A 25,964-nucleotide genomic window follows, 5' to 3' on the forward strand; every position below is an offset into this window, starting at 1 on the left:
TAGCGGCCTTGCACTAGGAGAACTGTTAAGGGAGGAACTCGCAGCAGAAGGAGGATGACAGCAGATGGGAATCCGGATCTTTGCAAGAAAGAGATGGGCACCAGAAAGAGCAGGTGTGTGAGTTATAACTGCTCTCCCATGGTGGGCGTAGCTCCCTTCTGGTACCACATCTGCAGTCATGGCAGGGAAGCGTAGGTCCCGATGCTAGGCCTGGACATAAACACGCCCGTGACACGTGGTACCAGAAGTTTCTGAGCAGTGGGAGAGGACCAAGGTTTTAAAATGTATGTGCCACAGCTGGCCTGGGGGTATGTTTTCCACCCGTCAGATGTATAAAATATAAGTGGAGGGTTCTGTTCCCTTCGACAAGTGCTCAAATGGAAATTTTCTACATTTAGTCCTATAACTGATGTAGCCATGTTTATAGTTACAAATGTAACATATTTTTATATGTGCAATTTCTGAGAAAGAATTTTATCATAATGGTGTTTGTAGGGCACCAACCTGTAGCAATTCTATGAATATCTAATATAACCTTGTGTGGATCTGCTAATTATATACATATCCCAACATTTCAAACTGCATCAGGATATCTGACAGGGTTTTTTGTTTTTGGTTTTTTTTCTGATGAAGTCTCGTACTTCTAGAAAAAAAGAGCCTTGCAAAAGCACCATCAATGCAGTTAAGCTGAGGAAGCAAGAGTTCTAGCAACAGAACTCCTACACATACCCACCAACAGATGATCGTATGCAGCAGAAGAGTAACTTGATTCAACGTTATGTAGTTCAGTACAACAGGGCGGCAATTTAAAGTGCTTTTGGATTACTCTTGTGCAGGCTTTAATTTCAGATTAATTTTCTAAATTATCAATAATTAAAAACAAATGACAGCCGTAGTGAGGAATAGCTGAATTATCTTTTTATTTTCTCTATCGAAAACTACATTATGAGAGCTTCATCATAGGAAGAGAAGATCCAGTGTATTCAGCCAGAAACTGTAGGAAAGAAAGAGTATTCCAGAGGGTATTAGAAATTTAGTAATAAAATATTATGTTATTTTCTGGAATTTATGATACATTTGTCAGTTTTTAAAAATTGATAATTTGCTTTTATCTTATTTTCTAAGTGCACATTTATTTTTATATGCCATTTTGCATTTGTTATTTTGATTATATTTCTTAGGACTTGACTTTAATTGGATTATCTTTCAGCCCCACAAAACCTGTATCTCTACAGCACAGCCCCAGTAGGCATTAAACTTTGGTGTGCTATCTCCCTGTACGTATTTTAAAATGTAGCTCTTACGTTAGACACTCTTTTTTTTTTTTAAAGATTTTATTTATTTATTTGACAGAGAGAGACACAGCGAGAGAGCGAGCACAAGCAGAGGGAGTGGGAGAGGGAGAAGCAGACTCCCCGCCGAGCAGGGAGCCCGATGCGGGGCTCGATCCCAGGACCCTGGGATCGTGACCTGAGCCGAAGGCAGACGCTTAACCATCTGAGCCACCCAGGCGCCCCCGTTAGACACTTTTGATGGAGGTTTTATTGTCTCTCTTCCTCAGGTAATTATATTGGGGATAGTATAGTAAAATCTATCCAAAAGGAAGAATTATTTGTTAGAGAAAGGAAGATGAATTAACAAGAGATCCTGGGTCTTATCAAACTGAATGGTGATTATTGGATGAACGGATCATACACAAAGAAATTTAACATTTGCATACTCGGGAGTGAAAGCAAAACTCTGTGATTCAAAGTCTATTTTTATTTTCCTGCCAGCCATGATCATGCTTTCCTCGGATAATGCAGGTGTCTTCTGGAGCTCTGGGTCCTTTGGAAAGGTAGGTTTTCTCCAACCGTCCTTCCCTCCCGTACCTACGATTTCTCTGCCTCGAGAGATTTATCCTTATGCCAATAGTCTCCATTTATCTCTGATCACTCAGGTAAATCCTGCCTCTCTCCACATTTCCACAAAATGTTCATTCATCCTGTAACTTTAATGAACCACCTTGGGAGAAGCTGAGACATTGACCAGCTGTAATTCTAGTCCCATCTTTCACCTGAGTATAGATAAATGGAACTTTTTTGACAGGTTCCAGATAGAAACATAGCTCCATGAAAAACTGATAAACCCGATGGTCCCAATGTCTTAGTGTGAAAGATTACTTTTGTCCATTATACCGGACATGGTGGGAGGAAATTTGCTTCTGTTTCGCCCAGGGACATTGCTCTGGAATTACAAGTTCTCAGATGCCCATCCTTGAGCCACCAGGGACGTAGCCCCAGATGCTCATAAAAGATTCTCTTATCTGTTCCTAAGCTTGTACAAGTCTTCACTGTGTTGATTTCCTGGTTAAGTCAGTAACTTATCAGGTAAGTAAAATGATCTACCACCAGATAATGAATGGAAGCAGAATTTACCATCCCTTTAAGTTAGTGAAGGTCGAACAGAAGCAGGGCCTGGTTGGCTTATTCCACAGTTCAGAGGAATGGAAGGTTTTCTTCCTTCTCTGGGGTCCAGAGGAGAAGCAGTGCTTTGGAAAGATGACTGGGTGGGAGATTATAAATTTCCTGCTGAGCTTTGAAGTTCGATCTCCTTTAAAAAAAGCTTAAATTTGTTGGTGATACTTTTCCACCTTCCAGAAACCTATAATAGATACTCTAAGATGATCACTTTGATCTAGTCTTTCTGTGTGCAGAAATGTTATGTGCGGAGACGCTTGTGATTGACATCACATAGGAAAGGGGTATAATAGGACTTGTCTGGGGATTGCTACTCCCTTCAAAGTTAGGACAGGCCTAGGCCCCTCAAGTCATGAAATGTTTGCTATTTCTGAGCCAAACTAATACTTTACTGAGTGCCATTTCTAATCTGAAACACTTTTTTTTTTAATTTGTCCCAGAGGTAGAATTTTGTGATTCATTAGTTGCATGTAACACCCAGTGCTCATTACATCTACTTATTTTTTTAGGGAGACAGAGAACTTAAGTGGGAGGGGCCGAGGGAGAGAGGGAGAGCATCCGAAACAGACTCCGCACTGAGCGCGGAGCCCAAAAAGGGGCTCGAACTCGTGACCCTGAGATCATGACCTGAGCCAAAAGCAAGTCAGAGGCGTAACCAACTGCACCCCCCAGGCGCCCCTTGAACACGTTCTGATGAGCCGGTTACAAAGCCCAAAGGAGACACATCTTGTGTGACAGGTAGGTTCGTGCCTGCATTTCCCAGGAACACACAGGTACAGAAGAGAATACTTATAATCACTTCTTCTACCAGATACGAGTTCTGAGGCTGCTACTCAATACTCTTAACCCTGTGTTGTTTGAAAGGAACACCTTGGTCTGTTTGGACATTCATTTGTAGTTAAAGAGACGACATTTGTATTTCATTTATTTGGAGCTAGGGATTTCTGTAGGTGGCATCCAACTGCATAGATGTGTCTGTTCATTATTTATGTAAGTGAATCATTTCTCCTGCTGCCCATTGCTAACTGAACGTAATTTGGAGAATGAAGCAACCTTTGGGCAGGTTAAAATAGAACCAGAAAACAGTTCTCTTGTGGTTCACACGGACTTCTTGCTCGTCTCTTAGTGGGTCTGTTTATTTAGGATGACTGTGAACCAACATCGGATAATGTTTACTATGCACTCCACCCTCTCCCTGCTCCCATCCCAGCCTACATAGACTGAATGGCTACTGGAGAATTTGACACCGGGAGAACTACTACTTTCCAACTATGATGTGTACAGGGGATTTTTAAAAATGGAGAAAAGTCTAGTTTATGCAAAAATTGCTTCACCATCTGCTTGCCCTTGTGCCCGAAATTACTGCAATGGGTATTACATAAATGGTAAGACTTTGAATGTGTATTTATTTCTAAGCAAAATATCCATCACTGACCCAACAGTTTATCCATTTAGCCAGCAGAAACCAGAATGATTCCATACTTTTATACCTAGTGTCTTAACTCAGTATAAAGAAGGAGTTTAGAACAGGTGCTTTGCTTTTAAAAGGTCGTGATTTAATCTACAGACCTAACCTTGTATACACTTGTGCTTTCTCATATGATGAAATCCCTTTCTATCAGTTCCTCCTGACTTTGGCTTTGATTACTCAACTCCATGTGACTTTGGATCTTGCCTTGACTCATTTTTGTCTAAATATCAGTAATTTCCTCTGCCCCAAAAGTCAATTCTCCAAGAACATTTTAACTTGTTTTCTGGCCTTGATTTTGATGATTTAGCTCTCTTTTCTATAATATCAGAGATTTAAAAAAAACAAAAAACTGTAGCTGGGACAGCTTCCTCCTCTGACACCTGGAGTTTTGCAAGTTTATGGATGCAATGAGAAATGGAGAGAGAGATTTTAATTCAGAAGACGTCAGGGGGAAATGAATGGCTTGGAGAACACTAGTGGTATGTCAACAGAGAAAGATCGTTCATCCTTGGGAGAAGGTAGGAATCCAGAATACATTTTGTCAGTTTGGTTATTGCCAGGTAGAGACCTAGCCCTAAGTGGGTACTGACCCTGTGGAGTCCAGACTCCCCCATGTGCTAAGCCCAGGCTTGGAGGATTTCTACAGGGTTTGCCAGATGTTTCCAAGTAGGTGATTCCTACCAGTAAATATCGCAACTCTGCCCCAACTGCTTGTAAGGGAGTCACCCACAGTGTTTGTCTCTTTTTAATTTGCTTGGAGACCCTAACCTCCCTAAAGCAGTCCCCCTCACTGGTGGTCTCTGGGCTTTGGGAGCCTCTGAGCGTCTCCACAGTCTGCATAGTTTTGAAGCAAGAATAAGAGCCTTCCTTGCTCCTTCTTCCTCTCAGCCCAAGTATCTTCCCTTTTGTGAGAATCTTGACCTGTTGTTGGGTATAGATCAGGACTTCCTCCTCTTTGTCAAGGTCCGTATGTGTCTCTAGCCACATTGTAGTCATTCCTTGCTTACCTGTGTGCCCCAGGTCTACCACACCATCGGAAATGAGTGCTGTATTCATTTCCAAAGCCTTCCTGACCCAGGGCCTGGTGAATAATAGGTCCTTAAGAATACTTATCGAGTGAATTGACTCTAACAATCTTTTGGACTTGCGTAACATGTTTCCAAAGCTTCTAAGGTAAACGTTTAACTTATTTAATAATATTGCTATTCTTTAGAGGTGGCGTATCTATAAAAATGTGGAAGTCTCTGAAATTGGTCTCAAAAAACATTTTATTTCCTGTTTCCTGTTTGTGATTTGGTTTCGCAGTGTCGTTTCTTTGTTGTTCCTTTTCATTGCAGAAAAAGCTAGGAAAAAGAGGCTCCTAGAATCACATCTTTATCTTTTGGAATTATTCAATGGAATATTCTGGAAAAAAGCCTTATGGCTACATTATACTTTTTCAGCTATAATCATACTTACTCAATCTGTGGTAGTTATATATAAAAAAAAAATGATTGGCACAGATAAGAGCATTTCCTATCTACTTCCACAACTGAATTTCCTGATTTTTATCTGACAAGATGTGTTATGTTGACAAGGTTTAGAATAAAACCTGTTATCCATTGCTCACTTTTCCCAGTACATTCCTCTTGTGGTACATAAGTCTTCTTGCTCTGGGTTTCTTCACACTTGAACTTGGAGAGTGCAGTGGATGTCTGAAGTCTAGTTATACTACCAGAGATTGACTAAACAAAATAAGGGTCCTGAGCAGCTGCCTGAACTTGCACTCTTTCCAAGGGCAAATTCTTCTAAGTTATTGTATTGATTTAATTTGCATTCAAATTGCTCAGAATTTTGGCGGTGTGTTTTCACTTGAATGATTTGCTATCAAGTGGAGAATGAATACATGACATGTACAGGCTCAAGTGTGGAGCTGAATTTTAAAATATTTACTGATTTTAATAGAACCATATTAATACCATAACAAAGGATAAACTATTGCAGCAAACGGTGGGTTAGCATTATTTCTTAAAGAAATCCTAGAAGGAGGCATTGACTGTGAATTATCTTAATGAATTTGGTTTTACTTAGCATAAACATGCATGTTACAGTTTTGTTAATTTTATGTTGTTGAGTTTAAATTATTAATTTTTCATTGTACTGAAATTATAATTTAAATCCGTAGTTCCTTTTGATGCCTATTAACCACAGGATGCGATAACTATCATTTAAATGTTCATTTTATAATCTGTGATGTATATTTAATGTGTGATATGTTTATTATTCTAACCATCTGACTGCTTAAAATACAAATAGAAAAAAACCTTTCACTGCGTGTTTTGGCATTCTTGTCAGTAGTTAAACCTGCCTTGGGGCCTACTGAAAATTTTAATAGTCAGTAATATTTGCACTGTCATCTGTCACCACATGGTGTCAAATCCTGTCCATGTAGCGATTGCTCTTGGCTTTTCTGGGTTAAGAGAATACTAGTGTTTCCTAGAGCAAATACACTGAGACTGCATGTAGATCCCGTTGGACTGTATTCAGGCTAAGGTGAACTTTGTCTATAGTGATATATGTGTCTATAAGTGAAATGGAAAATGGATTTGTCTTTTCAGGAACTTACTCCTTTTTGCTAGTGTTGAGGCAATATACTGGAGAAGAAAAATGTCTCTATTTTATGGGGTGGCAGATGGCAAGTGCTATTTAACAGGTGCTCAAATATTTTATAAATAAATAAAAGGAGGAAACATGAATAAATGAAGTCAGCAGAGACACACAGTGGAAATACACCGGGCTCCTGACCCCACGGTAGAGAGACGGAAATTAAACTCTTCTTGTTTCTTCTTCAAGGTAAAAGACAAGAAATGAGCACATTAAGTTGTTAACAGTTAAAAGGAATAAATAAAATCACAACAATAAGTATTGTGTATTTGGAACCTACAGTGTACCTAGAATTACATATTTAATCCTCAAAGACCTCTTGGTAGAAGCTACTGATGTTGCCATTTTGATGAATTTGGGAAGGCTTTGGTGATTTTTCTCTATGCTGCATTTTAATTAAGCCCGGAATCACAAACAAGTCTGTCATATAGCCCCACTCGTAGAACATTTGCTTCCTCCTTCATATAACACTTGAGCCAATATTTATGATTTAATTGGTTAGTTATAACTAACATACTCCTAAGAGAATGCTGCTTTTGAGTTGCTCCATTTCCTGATTCCTTTGACTGACTACTTCAGAATTGGAGGTAAATATGAACCATATATCTGCTCTGACATTGCTGGGGGAAAATGGACTAAGCAGTTACTGAGGGAAACCATGGCACATCAGAGAAGTGTCAAGAAATGACGATGCAGAGTGCATGGGGGGACATTGTGGGCATCAGGGCTTACAGAATCATAAGCATTGAATTATAACTTGGTAACTTGGCAGAGCGTTTTGCATCCTAGATGTTTGTACATTGAACTCAGTCTTTCTAGAATTAAAAACAAAACAAAACAAACAAAAACAAACCAAAAAGCCTTAAGGAATGCAAGGTTAATTTTGTTATTTTATGAATTCGTTAAAATTCTCAGACCTATAACATAAATTCTATTCCTGAAATAGTTCTCAAATCATTAAGCAACTTGGCTTAGTTGGAAAAATATCTTCCTTTTCTAATGAGTATCTATACAATAAGAAGATAATTACAAACATTGGATAAAGTCCATTAAACTTAAAGAAGCCTTGTGGAGAGCTGGGAGCCACTGAAAGAGACTCTAGAAAGGCATGAGAGTGACCACAGGATGTGGGGGCATATGGTGGGCTGTGGCGTTACTGAAAGTCCTGGGTGGGTTATGGATTTTTCTGGGAGGTAACAAACTATGTTTAGGTGTGATTACAGATTATTGAACTTTGTCCATGTGACTAGTTTAATTTTTACAAAATATTGTTCTCAAAATATCACATAGAAGATGTGACTTGTGTATCCAGAGATTTTATTTGCTTTTTGTTTGCAGGAGTAATATATGTCAAGAACGAAGCGATTCAGATGATGGAAGGGTGGAGCAGGGATTGAAGATTCAGGATGAATTAAAGAGGTTAGTCAAGAACCTTCTCTGTTGGGAAAAGTGAGTTTTTACTGTAAATCGTCTCCATCTCCTTAATACAAGACACCTTTCATTACTTCCTAGCTAGACTAATTGTTTTCCAAGCTGAAGTGATTTTCTGAGACACCTCTGATCAAGAAATCCTTTGTTCAAGAAGCTTCAATGGTTTCCATTGTATATTGAACAAAGGTACGGAGGAGGAAATAGATTTATTGAATTTCTAGACACTTAATGTAATCTCATTTAACCTTAAGCAAAACTCTATGAAGTAGGTTAGATTGTATAGAGGAGAAAAGAAAAAAAAAAAAAAAAAAAAAGGAAAGCACGCTGCCAGGAACCTCTGGGAAGGAGATACTCATGTATCTTGCTCATGTCTCCAGGATCCACTAATGTCTGGGAGACTTTCCAGACATTATCTGTTGAATGAATGAATTTTACAGGACTGCTTTTATACTCTTTACATTGGTCTATACTCTGTTTTGTGAATTTCATATCCCCATGTAACAGTCATTTACTTACTAGACCTACCATGTACATGTCGTACATTATATAAGCAAGATTGGGAAAATATTTGGCTGTTTTTTCCTAATGGACTTCTGAGGTCTAGCTCCACTAATACCTTACTGAAATTATACAGATGGAATTTTCTTCACCAATCTTTGATTTAGATCAAAGAGTTTCAAGCCGTGTTTCCTGCACCATGTATGATTTCCTGTTTTGACTTAAAGGCATGTGTGAGGCAATCGGAATTCAGAATCCCTCCAGGTTTTATAGTTTTCCCTGTTCTTTAACAGTTGTTTTGCCTATAAATAATCCCATGATGATTATTGTAGCAATTCACACTTAATTGAATCTTGACAAAATATTCAACTTAATTCATAAAGCAATAGCTACCTTTCTTTTTATACTCATTATAAGAATACACAAACACAAATTGGTATAAAAGGTTGTGCATATGGGGAAAAGAAAACACAGCTGACATGGGGTGAGCATACAAACGCACGCCTCACCTCTCCTTCTGCCTGTGGTGACTTTGTTGAGCTAGGACTAGGGCAGGCTCTGCGGTGACCCGGTCTGGATTTACCCCACACAGGGAACACCTCTACTTTCCAGACACCTTCATCACTGATGGAGTAGTAGTAAGGAATATTGCAATGGCCTTTGTACTGGTAGTAAGTAGTAAGGAAAGTGGTAGTAAGGATACTCTTTTAGTATAAAGAGTGAATTTAAAAATTGTGCTTTTTAAAATCGTGTAAGTAAAACGAATTATTGAGGAAAAGTTGAAATTTCTCTGCAGAATTTACACCGCATCTCTAGTACCCAAATCTAATACAACCAGTTGTTTTCCTACCAGAGTTTGGGATTTTCCAGCAAGCAGATATGGGCACTGAGGAATGCAAACAGTGTTCTGGGTCAAGCAACGCATCTTGACCCAGATTCACTTCTGAACAGGAAAGAATGTGAAACGAGTAACAAACAGTAATGTCTAGACACATGGGAACAGATTTTAGGGTTCTGATAAAACCCGGTTTGGGGCGCCTGGGTGGCTCAGTCGTTAAGCGTCTGCCTTCGGCTCAGGTCATGATCCCGGGGTCCTGGGATCGAGCCCCGCATCGGGCTCCCTGCTCGGCGGGAAGCCTGCTTCTCCCTCTCCCACTGCCCCTGCTTGTGTTCCTTCTCTCACTGTTGTCTCTGTCAAATAAATAAATAAAATCTTTAAAAAACAAAATAACAAAAAAACCCCTCGGTTTTAGATATACTTAATCAAGTATGACAATGATGGCAGTAATTATTATAATAATTGAGAGGCAGAATGGTGTATGGGTAAGAATAATAACTGAGAAATTAGAAGACTGAAATTTCTGTTGCAGACCTGTGGCTCTGTGACGGGCATGTAGCCCAGACCTCTGATAAGCCTCTGTGCGTGTATTTGCATACTGAGAGGGAACGGCTAGGCTCCTCTTAGTTGTACCACTGTGATTCTATGGGATCCATGGCAAACTCTATGCCCACTCTTGCAAGAAGCATACCTAACAACCTTTAGTTGTAAAAGCTTTTTTCTTTTTACAAAGACCACATTCCCTTCTTTCTTGGTTTTATATATTACCTCACCCTATGCATTAATTAAAAAGAGAGATAGGAAATATGCTAGACACTTTCCTTCCCTTCATGAACATAATATATGCTCTACAGTAAGGAAGTTATGTGAAGACACACACACAAAAGCCAGATAAGGTAAGTATGAGGAGTGTTTGATAGATAGTCCTGATTCTAGAGCACTCAGAATTTAAACACAAGCTGCCTGGCTTTATGCGAGGGGGTCAGAGAATGTGTGTATGAAGGTTTTAAGATCTGCTCAGAGGCTTGGAAGACAGGAAAGGATTTAAGATCCTGGGGGTAGGGGTGGAGAGTGGGGGGTACACTCGAAGTGGGGAAATAGCACACTTTAGAGATCTGTTTAAGGAAACAATCCTTAAATATTTTTCTCTGGCCATATTTCCTCCCTTCATTCCTCTACCTCTCAGCCCCTTTTGTCTTTTTAAATCTCACTTTTATCTTCAAAGCAAATTTATATATAATTTTCTATTTAAAGCCTCACATAAGCCCTAGACCATGGCTTCCTGGAGTGTGTTTCCTCAAAAACTATTCCAACCCATGACAATAGGCATACCATAGAAAAAACTAATCATTCTATTGTAAGGATTAGCTGTATACATAGTGAAATCACCAAAAAATTAGGGCAGTAGAACGGTTGCAGAAAATGACACTGAATCTTGAGCTAAAGTCTTTAAGAAATGAAGGACAGTTGTCCCTAGGGTTAGTAGATGACTCAGATAAGGAGCTTTAATTTCATGATAAGGGATTCAAAGTTGGAGTTTTTGGGAAGGACGGGAGGGGACACTTGCCATACTACAGGCCCAAGGGTAGAGGAGAAGAGTGGAGGCATTCTCTGGTCATGCCAGCTTAGAACAAGGGACACCTACCCCAATCCAGGTCCAGAGGTGAGAAGGGTATGGGAGAACAAACAGTCCATTTTTGAGAGCCCTCCAGAAAGCAGGATCATCAGTAACACACTAAGTTTAATTACTACATTAAGGAGATTGAAATGTTAGAGAGAGGACTGGGTATGCAGGGGATCCTACTGATGACTGACTAGAGGGGCCGAAGAAAGGGACTCTGGATCTCGACAAGTAGAAGCTTACGGGGTGAGTAGGAAGATGTGCCGAGTTATATGGATTTGGCCATATAAGTATGAGTATTGATGGTTTGGATTTGCACACTTTTCTTAGTTAATGGGAATGGAAGCCCAGTTAGAGGGGAATGGGAAAGATTGAGAGGTGAGGAAAAGGAGACAGTGACCGTGGCCTCCACCTGAAAAACAGAGAGAAGGGGCATTAGCTCAGAGGAAATGTGAGGTGTTACTGCTTTTTTTCAACTGGGAGTATGTTTATAGATGATACAAATTACCTTGAAGTAAAAGATAAATACCTTACATAGGAGAAGGAAAATGAAGTGACAAGAGAGAGGTTTTTGAGTGGATGAGAGAAGTTAGACTCCAAAGCTAAAGTGTATGGATTAGGCTTTGACTGAAGGCGGCATACTCTATTTGAGTACTTTATACAGTTTTTATTTAATTCCAAGAAAAACTGAGTAATATTGGTATAATTATGATCCTCATTTCACAGATGAGGAAATTGAGTCATGAAAAGATTAAGTAAAAATGCACCCAGTGTCACATAACCAGTAAATAGTAGAGTGAGGATTCAAATCTGGGTTGGTTTGAATCCAGATCATGACTCTTCAATATGGCAACTATCGTTTGGTTAAAGGTCACAAGGAGAATACCTATAAAAGTCAAAGCTGGGGCGCCTGGGTGGCTCAGTTGGTTAGGCGGCTGCCTTCGGCTCAGGTCATGGTCCCAGAGTCCTGGGATCGAGCCCCGCGTCGGGCTCCCTGCTCGGTGGAGAGCCTGCTTCTCCCTCTCCCTCTGCCTGCCTTTCTGCCTACTTGTGCTCTCTCTCTCTCTCTGTCAAATAAAAAAAAAAAAAAAAAAGTCAAATTCTATGCTGACAAATTTGTAAATGGCTCTGATAATGACTAGTATTATTAACATTTTTGAAAAATCTCATTTTGCCTCTAATCTATTCAGTTGTTTTATTCAACATGTTATTATACTACTAATAGAACAACTAATCAACATATAAGTACACCCATCCTGATAGAATATGGCATTCTGTGAAAGCGCAGGTTGCTTATAAAATCAGTGTAATTGATTCTCTAGAGAAGAAGCTGAACTAAGGGAAAACGAAAATTCCTAAACTGGATTAGAGACCATGCTGTGGGTTCCTCAAGAGTCCTATGGCCTTTTTCTTCTGGAAAGAGGTAGAGGGTGTACATAGAGAGAGAATGCTGTTCTTTCAACCAGTTCAAACTTAAATATGCCTTGCCTTACTACTGTAGCTACAAATATTTTCATAATTCTACAGTTTAATTACTTACAAATTCAAATGTATCTTTAGTAGTTGAAATTTGAGACCACAGGAGATTAAAAGAATGCACAATATAGACTGTAAAATGATTTTCAAAAGAAGAGCAGCAAATGACTTCAGTTACATTGGCAACTTTGGAGAACATGCATTACACAGAAGGAAACAAACAGCATGCAGTTTTATAAACTTTGATGTATTTGTTAAACCTCAGTCATCTTGTTACATGTCCGTATCTCAGAACGTGCTTTGGAACCCAATCTAGCAGCATGTGTTGATGTGTATGGTTTTGGAGAGCTGAGGCAATGTCTGTCTTTTCTATTGTTTTATTATTAGCACCTATTGTACTGCTTAATATTAGGTACCCAATATATATTTATTAAATTACAGAACAGTGCACACTTTCATTAACAAGAAATCTGTAATTTTGCAATAGTTTTAGCTTTAGGGTGATTTCTGGGAATTATGTCTCATTTCATTTTACTCTAAGGGGTCATATGTATCTACCAAATGAATAAAATCCATCTGAGAGCAACATTAAGTGTTGAGGGCAGATGTTAAAAAAACTGTGTCAGTATAATTTTCATGGGACAGGGATTCATTCATTTCAAAAACAAAATTCAAAATGAAAGAATTGGGAAGTGTGTGTGTATCAGAAATATTTTTCTGTTTGATGTGCTCAGTTTCCATTTAGATGTTAGTAAAACAAATAGAATAATTCATTTTCTCATTTGTTGATCCATTCGTTCACAGAAAGATACAATCTAGGAAAACAGTGAATTAATTTCAAAATAATCAAAACAGAAACATTTTTATGATTAAAGGCACAATACAGAAGGAAGCAGAGAATTCTTGTTTCTATACCATTGCTTCTGATCACAGAGAATACAATGATAATGAAATTTAAATGAAATTTGGTATGAAGTTATATTAGAATAAGATATTTATAATACTATCAAAAATACCCCAAACTTTACACAATGTTAGAGTTTTTATTTTATTCAGGGAAATGGATATTACAAGAAACTCAAACTTATGCAATAGAACATTCAGATAAATCTTGAATTTACACAATCAAAATAATGTGAAAATCCCAAAGATGAGGAAAATACTTAACATTTAACATTCTTTTGGAAATGTTTGACTCATCCATCTGTTTCATGCTTCTAATTATGCTAAATATTTATAATTGATTTTCAAGGAATCGATTTCCTGACCAAGAGTTGACTTTTCTGAGAAACAAAAACTTTCATTGGACTTTGGAATAGTAAAGACTATGAATACAACACAAAATCAGAAGAATCAGTTACATCAAATGGCCAATATATTTTATAACATGCAGTCCAAAATTACTCAGTTTTATGTTGACAATAGAACTTCATTTTGCTAATATTATTAGCCATAAATTAATATTCTAAAAGGGGCTACCACAATAATTTTGTCATGTTAGGTAGACATAGACTTTTCTATCCTTTGTCTATTAAATATAAATTCAATGTATCATGGCTACAGAGGTCTCACTGACAGGGATACTGTTCCTAATTAATTGTCTTACTTATCTTAGATCAATTCAGGTTTGGAAATCTTTGTTATAATTTTTGAGTTATTTCTTAGTGGTTGACCTACGACTTACAATAAACATCTTCACCTATCAGAATTGACTTCACTCTTATATTCCCTTAGATCCAATTAAATATAAAAATTTTAGTCCTATATTGTTCCATTACTGCAAATCCTTTTTGTATTAATACTATTAATATGAAAATAAGCTATTAAGAATATCATTTAGAATTTAGGAATGCCTGACTGGCTCAATGTGAAGAGCATGTGACTCTTGATCTTGGGGAGGTGAGTGCAAACCCCATGTTGGGTGTAGAGATTGCCTAAAATAAATAAAATTTAAAAAGAACAGCACTTAGAATTTAAAAATAATTAAACATTGACTTGAATTAAATAGTGTTACACACTTAACAATACATTGATATAATTATTACTTTATATAATCATATCTTTTAAAGGAGTTGAGAAAATAGAGCATGTATGTACTTACAGAATTTGTTTTATTAACATCTTATTTACCATTTCTAGCTCTATTAATTCTTCCTATAGCTTTTACATTCCCTCTTGTGTCATTTCCTTACTCCTTTACTCTCACCTATCCCCTTTGCACTATTGTCAAATATGTTACTTTTCTATATATGATAGACCAAATAATATAATTACATATGTACTGTTTATATAATTCCTTTTTAAATGAGTCAAGAAAAGAGAAGAAATATACATTGTCTTCCATTAATTATATGTATACTCACCTTTTCTTGTACCTTTTTTTCTTTTCATATAGATTTAAGTTACTGTTCAGTGTCACTTGCTTTCAGCCTGAAGAACTTCCTATTGTTGTTTCTGGAAGTCATGTATACTAGCAATGAATTCTCTCAGCTTTTTTACATCTGGAGATGTCTTTAGCCTTTCTTTTTTAAGTTAGTTTTCCTAAAAAAAAAAAAAAAAGATTTTGATTGGCATTTTTTCACTTTCAGCATTTTGAATATGTTCTCCCATTCCCTTTGGCCTCCATATCTTTCTATTCAGAAGTCAGCTGCACTCTTGTTGGGGTTCATTATACATATGAGTCATTTTTCTCTTATTACACTCAGGATCATTTTCTTCCTCTCTGGCTTTCAACCCTGTGACTATGAAGTATCTGTAAATCTCTTTGTGTCTATCCTACCTGGAGTTCACTAAGCTTCTTGGATGTGTAGTCTGAGGTTTTCCATCCAACTTGGGAAGTTTTGAGCCAGTATTTCTTTAAAATTTTAATATATTTTTTTCTTTGTCTCTTCTCCTGATACTCCCATTACACATGGGGTGAACTTACTAGTGCATCACACTTCTCTAAGGCTCTTCTTACCTCTCTACCCTTTCTTCTTTCTGTGCTTCATATTGCATACTCTCCATTGCTCTGTCTTCAAGTTTGCTAATTCTTTCTTTTGCCAGCACCAATCTGATGCTAACCTCTCCCAGTGAGTTTATCATTTGGGTTATTATACTTCCAAATCCAGAATTTTCATTTGGCTCTTCTTTATAATTTATATATCTTTATTTATGTTCTCTGGCAAAACATTGTCATCACATCTTCCTTTAACTCTTTAAACATGGTTTCCGTTCTTTTCTTGAACATATTTACAATCACTGCTTTGAAATCTTTGTTTCTTGAACATATTTGCATTCACTGCTTTGAAATTTTTGTTTTCTAGATCTACCTGTGGACCCCTGCAAAGGTACTTTCTATTACCAAATTATTTTCTGTGTATGGATTATATTTTCCCCATTTCTTTGTATGCCTCATACACTTTTTTTTTTTTTTTTTTTTTTGGTTAAAAATTAGATAATACACTGTAGAAACACTGGATGCTGATTCCCTCTCCTCATCCTCCCATCCTTAGGAGTTGTTGTAGCTGCTGTTCGCTTGAACCTCTGTTTATTTGTTTAATGACTTGGCTAAACTAATCATGCAGTTTATTTCCACAGCAGTGTGTGGTCTCTGATATTGCAGTTCAGATTTATTTTTCTTGTTTTTAGGTTTTGATCTGGCTACCTATGTTTTGCCCGTAGGTATGCCACTTACTGGTCAAAGATTAGATTTTTACCCTTTATTTGTACGTGTGTGATTTGGAGTCTGCTGTCATGGTTCAGGGAGTTTCTATTTTTGCCTCCCATTCAGCCAGTGATTAGTAGTCTCAATGTTCCATCTTTGTTTTTTCTGGGTTTTTTGTTTTGTTTTGTGTGTGACAGGACATAGTCTTCAGGGATGAGTGTGATTTATCAGGAGTTTTGTTTAAGCTGCTTATTCCATAGAGGATTCATCCTCTGTTGATAGTCTGTGTGCAGTTTGGGGAAAGCTTTCAAGTCTGTTGTACATGCCATTTGAACTCCTTCTGAGCAGGTGCAGTCTAATGTGTACAGGGACTTCCCAACCCCCAGAGTGACTGTGATCCCAGGAGGCTCTTCTTGCCTGTTTCTTTTCTTGGTTCTAATAAAAATAGGACTGTTCTGCTATTTTTCTTATATCATGGAGCTTCAGCCTTCTCTTAATTGCTTTCTACAAGATCTTCATCATTTTTGACAAGTCCCTTAAGCATGGAGTTCTCCACTCTTCCTACCAAATGAAGTCAGTCCCCTCTGGTAGAGCTTTGTAACTGTTGGTTCTTATGGTCTTTATTCCTAGGCAGGCACTCCGTGCACGGAAACTGAGGATGGGGACCTGCTACTCCTGGAGTGACATCCCTGCTTTCCAAGTAGGTAGTGAAGTGGGTGGTTGGCACATTCTGGTCTTGTTTTACCTATCCCAGAATAGAGCCTTCATCCTGTTAGTGGGCTGGGGGTAGTGATGATCAGTACTCAATTGTTCTCAGCTTGCTACACCTGGTGTAGAGCTTCTGCTCTATGAGTGGAGCCTGGGTGGGGGAAGGGAGAGCTTGTCCTCTTGACCACAATTTTCTGGAAAAGAAGTTTCAGCAAAAATGGACTGGTAGAGCTGTAAAGCACCACTGATAGTCTGCCCCTCCTTGGGTAAAACCATAGTGAGACTGGCAAACTGGCATGAGAAGAAACTCCAGTGTTCCTGGCCATACCTTGCTGGAGTAGAGCATCTGTGGTTGAACTTCCATAACACAAGAGTTGTGCTGGTAAATGAGCTGAGTGTAGCTCTAGTACCACAGATTCTCACTGTTCTTACTGAGAACTAATGTTTGAACTAATGTTATTCCTTTGGCTATATGCCCTTAGGACAATTCCCAGAGACTTTAATGATAGATTGTTTTATAATTTTCATTAGTTATATTGTTGTTTTGCTGGGAGAAGTTCTGCTAAATGACTCTAGTAGCAGCTGGTCCATTGTTTTTTAAATGAATTTCTTTTTACTTTTCTTGAAAGATTCTATCTATTTCAGAGAGAGGGAGTGAGTGGGGAGAGGAGCAGAGGGGGAGGACGAGGGAGCGGGAGAGAATTTCAAGCACACTCCACACTGCGTGTGGAGCCCAATGCAGGGCTCGATCTCACAACCCTGAGATCATGACCTGAGACGAAACCAAGAGTCAGACACTTAAGTGACTGAGCCACCCAAGTGCCCCTGGTCAATTTTTTTGACAAATGTTACATGCTTATTCACCATGTTAAAGATTGTCCTTCTAATAACTGGTCCTGGAGCAATTGAATATTCATGTACAAAAAAATATCTTGAACCATTAATTCACATCATCTCTAAATAATGAGGTGACATGGATCATAGCCTTAAACATAAAATATAAAACTATAAATCTCCTAGAAGAATACTTAGAAGAAAATCACTGTGGTTTGGGACTAGGCAACCCCTTTTTAGGAAAGTTCCCAAATCATGAAGCATAAAAGAAATATTGCTAAATTGTGCTTTGGCAATAGTAAAAACTCCTGTTTGAATTCTACTGTTAAGAAAATGAAATGAAAAATCACGAACTAGTAGGAGAATCTCTTCACAAAGCATAGGCCAGAATAAATAGAAAATCTTTAAACTCTATAATCAAAAGGCCAGGAACCCAACTCTAAATGGATAAAATAATGGACAGACACTTCTAAGTCTTATGTATGCTGATAAGCCAACTATAAGTTGTTCAACTTCATTAGTCATCAGAGGATTGCGAATTAAAATCATAATGAGGAGATACCACCTCACAGCAGTCAGAATGGCTAAAATTAACAACTCAGGAAACAACAGATGTTGGTGAGGAGGCAGAGAAAGGGGAACCCTCTTACACTGTTGGTGGGAATACAGCCTGGTGCAGCCACTCTGGAAAAAATATGGAGTTTCCTCAAAAAGTTGAAAATAGAGCTACCTACCCTATGACCCAGCAAATTTTTTTTTTTAATTTTTATTTAAATTCTAGTTGGTTAACATATAGTGTAATATTGGTTTCAGGAAGTGAAGTTAGTGATTCCTCACATATGACACCCAGTGCTTATCATAATAAGTGCCCTCCTTCATGCCCATCACCCATTTAGCCCATCCCCCACCCACAACGCACTTCCCTCCATCAAGCTTCATTTTTTCTCTTTAGTTAAGAGTCTCTTATGGTTTGCTTCCCTCTCTCTCTCTTTTTTACCCTTCCCATATATTCATCTGTTTTGTTTCTTAACTTCCTCATATGAGTGAGATCATATGGTATTTGTCTTTCTCTGACTGACTTATTTACAATTTCTTGTAAAGATAAACACTTACCTTTTGATCTAGCAACATCCTTCATAGATATTTACCCAGAGGGATGAAAACACCTATCTGCACAAAAACTTGCCCATGAATTTAATAGTAGCTTTATTTCTAATAAGCAAAACATGAAAATAATCTACATGTCCAGTAACAGATGAGTGGATAAACAAAATGTGGTTTAATCCATTCAGTGAAATACTACTCAGTGATACATAAATGCATGCCACAACATGAACAAACCTCAAAATCATTATCTGGAAACAAAAACAAATTGTCACAAAAACAGATTGTCACAATTGTATATTGTGATTCCATTCATATGCAATTCTAAAGTGACAAAACTAATCTATGGTGATAGGAAGCATATCAGTGATTATTTATGGCTGAAGGTAGGAGATTTAACTGCAAAAAAATATGAGGGGACATTATATGGTGATAAAAATGGGTTTTGGAATGGGTTGTGTTGGTGTCTGTATTTGCCAAAATTCATTAACTATATACTTAAAATGGCGGCATTTTTAATATAAAGTATACCTGAATAAGTTGATTTTTAAATCAGGTAATATGTTATAGGTATTAAAAAATCAGAGTAAGATAATTACAAACTGTTTTATTACATTGAAATTTGAAGCATACTTCACTAAATTTTTCAAATGATACTTAACAAAACAACAAAAATGTGTTTTAGCTGGAGACAGAAATGTACTTATGCAAAGCTAAGTTACACTCATAAGTAAAAATGGAATTTGAATAAAACCATTCTTCATTTGAGAGTCTCATGAGCATTTGGGGGAGAAAAGGTGAATAAATTAATAAAAACTGTGTGTTATTTGTACCATGTTTTTATAAAGAAAATGTCTAGTCTATTTGGAGTTCTATAAATTTAGTTCATGGCTCAATTGTAATTTGCACCTGTGACTTGAAGTTGTTTTCATAATGATGATAAATATCTCCAAGTTTATTATGTTTTTGATTATTATGGTGCTTTTGTTTTCATTTCAAATCTCTAAGATGCCAAATAATTTTAAATAATATTTTTCTCAGGTGTATAATTAATATGTTTTGCACACACATTTGTGGACTGCAGGAACTAAATGCAGGTTTTAACAAGAGGATTTGGTTCTTTTTGACTCTAGTTATTAAAATGAATAAACTTTGAGTAAGCCATCTATGCCCTAATGGTGATTCTTGTTCTATCCCTTTTCTTATTATAATATCCAGATGTGAAAGAAAAATAGCATTTAGATTCCTTGTCCTTTCTAGACTACTTAAAAGAAACAAATCTGAAGGGCAAAATAGGTAAAGGGATTAAGAGAGAAGAAGAGGAAGGGGAGGGAGAAATCCATTTGGAAAATGATCCTTTGTTCTTTCTAGGAAGGAATAAGGGCAAGCTAATGCATAAATGTTGGAACTGAGAACACAGTTTTGAAACTGGGACACAAATGTTCAGACCATTGCAATATTATTTAGGATTGTTATTTAATATGTTAAATTATTCTTGCCCTTAGAATACATCTCTAGCCCCTCAAGCCTGAGTTAGGAGCCATCTGGTATATTATGAAACCCTGTGTATAGCCTGTTCATCACACTTCTCACATTTGATTATAATTATACTTTAAAAAGTTTATCTTTTCACTAGGCTGTGAAGGTAGGAGTAAAGTTTTACTCATCTCCCCAATTCTAGAACTACTACATGGCCTGTAACATTGAACTGATATATATATCTTCCTGAATTTCTGGGAGAAGAGCCTGTAGAATAAAGCAGTCATAATCCAGTAAGAACGTAGTTGGGTAGAGGCTGGTTAGGGGGTTTTCTATTGATGAGATTTAAGAACCAAATGCATCATCACCAAGTTCTCAACTAATGCCACTATCAGTTTTCAAGCAAAACCTTCTTTCTGCACCCTCACCGTCAATTTTATGTGACATGATCACAACAGGTATTTATGATATTTATTTTTTACTATAATAGGAAATAGCATGAATATGAGGTCTTAATTCATTTAGTAGAAGCAACATAGGGTAGTAGAATAGTTATTTTCTTTTATAATTGTAAGAGCTAGAGTTCATCAGACCAGATTATTAGAGATTATTAAAATAAAAAGATTGTCTATAAAACTGCTTTCCCATAGCCTTTGAAACATAATGTATTAATTATAAATCCCGATGTTTATACAGTGGCTCAAATTCCCAAATACCAGTTGTAACTGAAATAATAAACAAGGGCTAAGTTGGTTGAGCAACCAACTCTTGGTTTTGGCTCAGGTCATGATCTCAGGGTCATGAGATTGAGCCCCACATCAGGCTCTGCACTCAGCTGGCAGTCTGCTTGAGATTCTCTCTCTCCCTCTCCCGCTGCCCCTCCCACTCCTGCTCTCTCTCTCTGTCTCTCAAATAAATAAATAAATAAATAAATAAATAAATAAATAAATCTTTAAAAAAAGAAATAATAAACAGTGGTTACCATTGTTCCCATAAATATGGTGGTTGGTATTATATAATGGTTAAGAGCTTGACCACTGGAACCAGATGAGTGTAGTTGCTTATTTGAATGATAACACCTACTAGCCATGTTGTCTTAAAGAAATTACTTAGCCATTCTGAATCTCAGTCTTCTTACTATAAAATGGGATAATAATAGTTCCTGTATCTTGGGATCGTTGGTAGGGTTGGTAGGTTAAATAGCCTAATGCATTCCGTAAGTTATTTGGCATAATACCTGACAAGAAATGCTCCATACCTTTAGTGTCTATTGTTATTATTTTAAAAATATTCTAATGCATAACTAATGTAAAGGAAAGGGCATAAAATTTAAATGAAAGTTTAATAAATTATTATAAAATAAACATTAGTGTCAAGAAAGGAACCCCTGGGTCAAGAATGAGCAGTGAATGCAACCCAGGAGCTTGTGTTTGTAGCCTTCTGGTTACAACTTCCTTCCTCCCCTCTAGCTTTAACAACTCTCCAGACTTGTATAGAAAACATTTTCCACTTTGTTTCAGTTTTTCTACCCGTGTACGCATTCCTAAATAATATTTCCTGTTGTTGACCTTTATATAGTAAAGAAATCTCAAAAGTCAACAATGGAAAAAAACAAACAAAAATCTAATTAGAAAATCATCAAAGTACATGAAGAGACATTTCACTGAAGAGAGTGTACAGATGGCAAATAAGCACATGAAACGATGTTCAGCATTGCTAACCATTAGGGAATTGCAAATTAAGACCATTAGGAGATATCATTACACAACTATTGAAACAGCTAAAAATTAAAAAAAAAAAATGACCGTAGCAATTTCTGGTGAGGAGGTCGAGTAACTGGATCTTTCATACATTGTAGGTGCAAATATAAAATGGTACAGCCAGTTTGAATAATAGTTTGGCAGTTTCTTAGAAACCAAACATACACTTTCCCTACCACCTATCAGTTGCACTCCATTTGTCCTGGAGAAATGAAAATTTATGTCTACACTAACACCTGTATGTGATTGTTCATAGCAGTTTTATCTGTTAGAGCCTCAAACTGCAAATGACCTAGATGTCCTTCAGGGTGTGAATGTTTAAATGAACTGTGGTACGTCCCAACCATAGACTACTACTCAGCAATAAAAGGGAGTGAACTCTTGATAGACACAACAACTTGGTGGCTCCCGAGGGTATCGTGCTGATTTCTAAAGGTCACGTACTATTTATATTACATTCTCAGGGACAAGATCATATAGATGAAAAATAGATTAGTTAGTTGCCAGGGATTAGGAATCATAATGGGTTGGGGGTTTGGGCTGAGTGTGACTTCAAAGGCGGAGTACAGACGGTATCTTTGTGGTGATGGAACAGTGTTGTTACACAACCATACATGGGCGTAGATACAAACACACATGTTATTCTAACATCAGTTTCTGGGTTTTGAAACGTACACCATGTTATCACAACACTGATGAGAGAGCAAGTCACGGCACCTTCACAGGATTCTCACAGATGTGTTTGGACCAAAACGGGTTACCAAGTAAGACTGGCCATTTTGACCCACTGTTCAGATTTCCACAATTTCAACTGATGGGCAGTTCGATTAAACAAAAATTGAAACTGCCATCGCTGTTTTCTTTGACTTTCTCCTCCTCTTTCATTTTTAAGGCAAATTGCTCTAACTCAGAAAAACAAATTAGCTGAAATACTATGCCTGCCGTGAGTGGCTACCCGAGTTCTGTAAAATCACTGAATGCTCCAAGGCTCGCTTTCTCCATCCCTGAAACTGACTAAATTTACCTACTCTCACAGTCTTCCTAGAGAAATTGCAATAGAAAAATTTACCCTTAAATATGTGTGTTAGTGTGGCTTTTCCTCATTTTCTCAATCACTCAATAAAGAGTGATCTAGCCCTCACATATTCTGTTCCATAGGCTCATGGAGTTCATTTAGGTGGTTGGGCTGATGAGCTGTTACCCCTTTTATCATTTACGATTCTTTGAAAATTCCTAATGTGTCTTCGTGTTTATTGAAATGGCTCTTGATTCTTCTGAACTGAGGCTTATTACATGTATGATCACTGAAGAAACTCTGAACAAATTATGCCTGCCCTTAATTTAGATTTGTTGTTTCTATTGTTGGCTAAAGACTGGAGTTTTCTAAATAAACAGACATCAGTAGGAAATTCATTAATTAAGTTTATCTTAACAACTCTTTTTAATTATTAAACACTGATGGGCTGTGTATTAAGATTTCTTTGGCTCGTTTGCAGTCTTTGGTGGCCTGGCATAAAGAGAGAACAGAGTCAAGTTTTTCATTTTACATCTCTTGATGTAAATTAGTCACATGTCACGCTTCCACACAATAGCAATTAGGATCGGGGTTAAATGCACATGCTAGCCATCCCTTTCCTTTTTCTTTTTTTACAGATTTTATTTATTTATTTGACAGAGAGAGACACAGCGAGAGAGGGAACACAAGCAGGGGGAGTGGGAGAGGGAGAGCAGTCTTCCCACGGAGCAGGGAGCCCGATGCGGGGCTCAATCCCAGGACCCCGGGATCATGACCTGAGCCGAAGGCAGACGCTTAACGACTGAGCCCCCCAGGCGCCCCAAGCCATCCCTTTTCTATGCAACCGTAAATAGTACTTCCATTGATAAATGTAGCAATTGCTCTTGTCTCTTCTGTGGTATAATTGCTGTCTGTTCTTCACTGTAGAGTTCCATCTAGGATGACTAATGTTCTTTGAATCCAGTATACTTGTGGCTAATTTAGGAGGTAGCAACTGTAGAATAGCCCACAGACATTGGTGTGAGATTTTTTTTTTTTAAAGATTTTATTTATTTGACAGAGAGAACGAGAGAGGGAACACAAACAGGGGGAGTGGGAGAGGGAGAAGCAGGCTCCCTACTGAGCAGGGAGCCCGATGCGGGGCTCCATCCCAGGACCCCGGGATCATGACCTGAGCCGAAGGCAGACACTTAACGACCGAGCCCCCCAGGCGCCCCTGGTGTGAGATTTTCTGAAGCCACCCACCAACTATAGCCATGAGACTGGGGCAGGTTATTAAAGCTAAGCTGCGAGTTCTTCAATGTTAGAATGGAGGTACCAGTAACTTTTCCGGGATTTTGTAAAGACTGAAAAGACAATGCATGTGAAGCGTTCAGCAGTAGCTCAGGAAATGCCACCAATGATGAGAGTGATTACTAATATTTCTAATACTGCTATTATTATTTTTCTTAGACTCTAAGTTTTCAAAAGGCAGGAAGGAATCTCATGTACACACAGAACTGTTTAAAGTGCTCCTAGCTAATGTCACTAAGTCAATATTTTGTTTTTGACAGTTTTTTTTCCCTAGATAGCGCTGTCGGTCCCAATTTGTAACCTCTTACAGGGATGGAGCCATATGTATTTATCTTGCTCAATAAATCCACATCACTCTAACAAATATTTCTTGATTATGCTGCTGATTCAGCTGTCTTGTTTCCCCTAATCCAGTTGAGGATATTCCAGCATGCCTTCTCTTTTTGAACACACATTAATTCAAAATGAAAGAAAGATCATCGCTGGCTCAATTGGCTTGGCCTAATACAACCCCTGAGCTTAATTTTTGGATGAACACTGGTACTTCTGCCATGTCATTCTTTCTTTGGCTCCTTCTGCTGGGTATGATTTCAAGATGACAATTCCCTCTGGACTTTTGGCTGAAGGCACTTGTCACTTCCAATTCATTATTTCCTTGATATTTGCTCACTGCTGGATGTACATCTTTGTAATAGCAAGACAAATACAATGCCTGATTATAAGTTTAGGAACATACAGGAGGGTTATTTTACAGTTTTCAGAACCTTCCCTGGATATATCTTATTTATGCTGCTATTTGAATTTCTAGCAGGTATATTGTCTATGACATATCTCTGTGGAACAACATTAGTCATGGAAGGCAAGTCTGCTCTGCAGATGTTCTTCCTAGTACTGCCTCCTGCATCATGTGGTCTGACTTAAAATGATATAAGCTGGAAAGTTGCACATCTTTAAATAAACAAAGGTTGGCATTTCTTGCAGGAGGGAATACGTAAACAAAAATATCTATGAACGTACCTCATGAATTTTTTTTGACTCATGACACTTCTTGCTAAATTTTGTTTGTATTTCTCATTAAAAAAATGTTCAGGACTGCCAACGACTCTCTTCTCAAGCAGGTCACCAGTTAAATGTTCATAGTCCAGAAGCTATTGGCTTTCATATCAATTAATTCTGCAAAAGACAAAATTCTGGACTGTTGGACAAGTTATTACAGCCCATGAAGCCCCAAACAATTGACAGTGTAGCATGTTATTGTGGGGAGAACAGTGAAGTTAGAATCAGGAGTCTGAACACTTCTGTCTCCTGAATTTGTGACCTTAGTCAGTAGCCTTCTTTGGGCCTATGAAATACCTGCTTTCCCCGGATGATAGGGATCTTGGAAGATCTATAAAAAGTGATAGTATTTAATGTATTTACAAGTATTTTAAAGTACACAGTATTTAATGTACACTGAAAGTATTTAATGTACATAGCACATTTGTCCTCTTGTGATCTAATGCACGAAAGAGTTCAATATTTTAATTTTTTTTTTCTTGGCAATTACAGCCTCCATCCTCTACCAAGCATTCCTTGTGCTTTACTTTTAAGAACAAGAATTCAGTAATTCATTTGATGCACATTTTTTAGTACCTTCTGGTATGAGGCCCTGTGCATGCAGCAAAATCAAAATAGCAGGATCAAAACTA

The 25,964-nt window shown here is 37.6% G+C and overlaps 1 long non-coding RNA gene across 1 annotated transcript in view; it reads left to right on the plus strand.

The window, feature by feature from the left end:
- Positions 1-1,792: 1,792 nt before the first annotated feature.
- LOC118013164 overlaps positions 1,793-25,964 on the plus strand; it is a 67,893-nt gene continuing 43,721 nt past the window's right edge. Inside the window, exons 1-2 of the long non-coding RNA XR_004679942.1 lie at positions 1,793-1,837; positions 7,912-7,992. This is a non-coding gene — a long non-coding RNA (uncharacterized LOC118013164). The remainder of the gene's footprint in view (positions 1,838-7,911; positions 7,993-25,964) is intronic.

Source organism: Mirounga leonina, unplaced genomic scaffold (genome assembly GCF_011800145.1).
Source record: "Mirounga leonina isolate KUSES-001 unplaced genomic scaffold, KU_Mleo_1.0 Mir_153, whole genome shotgun sequence".
NCBI classification, from domain to species: domain Eukaryota; kingdom Metazoa; phylum Chordata; class Mammalia; order Carnivora; family Phocidae; genus Mirounga; species Mirounga leonina.